This window comes from Coregonus clupeaformis, chromosome 13 (genome assembly GCF_020615455.1).
Source record: "Coregonus clupeaformis isolate EN_2021a chromosome 13, ASM2061545v1, whole genome shotgun sequence".
Lineage (NCBI taxonomy): Eukaryota > Metazoa > Chordata > Actinopteri > Salmoniformes > Salmonidae > Coregonus > Coregonus clupeaformis.
In genome coordinates this window covers 50,911,246-50,914,357 of record NC_059204.1, presented here as the reverse complement: position 1 = coordinate 50,914,357, position 3,112 = coordinate 50,911,246, and the positions used below count along the sequence as shown (strand labels likewise).

At 39.7% G+C, this 3,112-nt stretch overlaps 1 long non-coding RNA gene across 1 annotated transcript; it reads right to left on the bottom strand.

The window, feature by feature from the left end:
• Window positions 1-747: 747 nt before the first annotated feature.
• LOC121580275 lies at window positions 748-2,135 on the bottom strand. Its single transcript, XR_006003011.2, has 3 exons — window positions 2,053-2,135; window positions 1,451-1,558; window positions 748-1,180 (listed from the first exon to the last, which is right to left on the bottom strand). It is a non-coding gene; the product is annotated as an uncharacterized LOC121580275 (long non-coding RNA).
• Window positions 2,136-3,112: the final 977 nt, after the last annotated feature.

Sequence of the window (3,112 nt, the reverse complement as noted above, 5' to 3'; positions counted from 1 at the left end):
TGTTGAAAAAATGTGGAATGCAAGTAGTCAGTTGTCTGCCCTACATACACAAGCAAACAGAATTACAATATCTCAATGCATCTTGGAAATATAGACCTGTAAACACAGGGATACAATAGATGAAAATGTCAGCTGATTAACCTTTTGACGTGTACGAACACACAAGTGTGATCATTCTACAATGGTCCCTGCAGTTTACACTCAAACATTAGAATGTCTAGTTACGCTTGCTGCAAAAGTCAGCGTTTGAGCTGGCTTCACTGTTCTTTTACAGAAATGTTTTGCACAAACAGTCTTTACAACGTTATGTCCTCAATGTGAGCAGTAGCAACAGCATAACACAATTCTCATCCAAATCTAATAGCTAATAGCAATTACTATTTACAACTCAACACATCGCGAGTGAGCTCAACAGTGATCGAAATAATTGAGTAAAACAATTTCTAAAAGTCAAAATCTTTTGTCTGACAGACGTTTACGTGACACCCAGAATGCATTGTATGATGTCAACAAACATGGCTCCACACATAGCTGGCAATTAGCTTAGCATTAGTTCATCATAATCAGTAAAACTTTCAAAAAAGTATATTACACACATCCTATGTGTCCATTACAATCTATGCAAGAATTGTAATGCATGATTGGAAACTGGTACTTGAAAACATGTGAATAAAAGAGTAAATGAATACATTATTACCACTCAAACCATTTTCTGATAATGATTTATTGATACAAGTGGCACGTGCCTGCAGTCAATCACATAACCTCTGACACTCACTCAGAGCCATTCGGTGTTTATGTATGTAGCTAGTAAGCTAAGCTGTAACATTAGCAATGTCTTTCAATACGGAAATTCTGGAGATTTTAAAAATTTCTGACAAAGCGTCTGAGTATGAAAGTGAGGATTCAGATTCTGACAGTGAGGAGCTGCCCCCCCCCCACCTTGTGGCCATTGATAACCCTGAATCTGAAGACCCCTTGCCCACTGACGAAGTTCCAGGTCCCTCTGAAGATGCTGGTGGTGATGGAGGCATACCAAAAGTGGGTGAAGTACAGGAGGTTTGCGGTAGCTGGAAGGCCGCCAGCCATTTCACCCCTCCTGGCCCTGCTGTGCTTCAAGCTGTTTCTGACAGAGGAGCTGGTGGACATAGTGGAGAAGACCAATCGCTATACCTTGGAGCTACAGGAGCAGAGAGAGCCAAGAGTAAGGGGGAAGCTTGCTTAAATGGGTGACAACCACAATTAGTGGAATGTATACCTTCCTGGTGACAGTCCTTCTCATGGGAATAGTGAAGAAGAACTCCCTAAGTGAATACTGGAGCACGGATCCTATGTTTGCCACTCTCTTTTCCCAAGACCTCTTTTTAGTTCTGCTGTGATGCCTGCATTTCGTCAACAATGCTACTGCCAACCTAAATGACCCCTTACACAAAATAAGAAATGTTCTTACCAGCCTGACATCTGTATTTGGTTGGATCTTTGTGCCATACAAGGACCTATGCATTGACGAGTCCCTGATGTTATGGAAGGGTAGGCTGGCGTTCCGTCAATATATTCCCTCCAATAGGCACAGGTTTGGGGTCAAGTTTTTGTTATGTGTGACGTTAAGACATGATTTGTCCAGGACATTATAGTCTATACAGGGTCCACCACTGACATCCAACATTATAAAGGGCTTGGCCACCATCTTTGGCAAGAAAGATGTCCAGTTCCAGTTATGATGTTGGCAAATAATGTTCAATACTGTTTGTTTGTGTGGTTTCGGAGAGTACAGAATAAATAGGAATTATTAGTAATTAGAATAAAATATCAGGATATAGCAATAAAACAATATCACATTGACATAACATAATAACACTGCTATGAAAATACTAAGTTGCATTGACAAAATCACGAATTATGAATGATATGTCAAGGTAAGAAACAGTAACTGAAGAGCTTCACAAGGGCTCCACAAGGGAGCAGGGCAGGGCAGAGCAGAGCTATGCTAAACAGGCCAAATGATTACACAGGCCATGGTCATGATAAGGCCAGGGCAGCTTCAAAGGATACAACACAAGCTAATACTTCTCTGCCGCCATTAGCATTGTTTTACAGAGCTAATAGAAGAATGTAGCTAGCTACATAAGCACAATTGAGTATAACACCATAAAGGCTATGTAATTAGTACCTCACGTGTCCATGGTTGTAAAGGATAATCATTTGAATTTGACAAGTTGAAACATAGCCTATAGGTAATTAGCATACAGCGCAAATTATTTTTGCACATGGTGCCAGAATTCTATGCTGCTGTTCTAGAATTTGATTATTACATTTTGCTGCTATTCTCGGCACCCCTCACTGCATCAAGAGCGCATTGTCTGCTTTATATGAGACTTTGTAAAATTGTTATTTTTAACCACTACATTTCTTATCCTTTCTTCCTATAATAGTAGCAGCGAGAATCTACTGTATAGTATTATTGATAATTATATAATTATCATTTATATTACATGTATGATTATTTGAAAGAGGCTTTGGTATTAGCCTGTCTCAGGGGCAGGGCGGGAAACCTGAGGTGCTAAGTCCGGTTTATTTGATAACATAGTGGTGAACAAACAAAGTGAGAGTGAGGTATGAGCATATATTATATACAGTGGGGGGGAAAAGTATTTAGTCAGCCACCAATTGTGCAAGTTCTCCCACTTAAAAAGATGAGAGAGGCCTGTAATTTTCATCATAGGTACACGTCAACTATGACAGACAAATTGAGAATTTTTTTTCCAGAAAATCACATTGTAGGATTTTTTATGAATTGATTTGCAAATTATGGTGGAAAATAAGTATTTGGTCACCTACAAACAAGCAAGATTTCTGGCTCTCACAGACCTGTAACTTCTTCTTTAAGAGGCTCCTCTGTCCTCCACTCGTTACCTGTATTAATGGCATTTGTTTGAACTTGTTATCAGTATAAAAGACACCTGTCCACAACCTCAAACAGTCACACTCCAAACTCCACTATGGCCAAGACCAAAGAGCTGTCAAAGGACACCAGAAACAAAATTGTAGACCTGCACCAGGCTGGGAAGACTGAATCTGCAATAGGTAATCAGCTTGGTTTGAAGAAATCAAC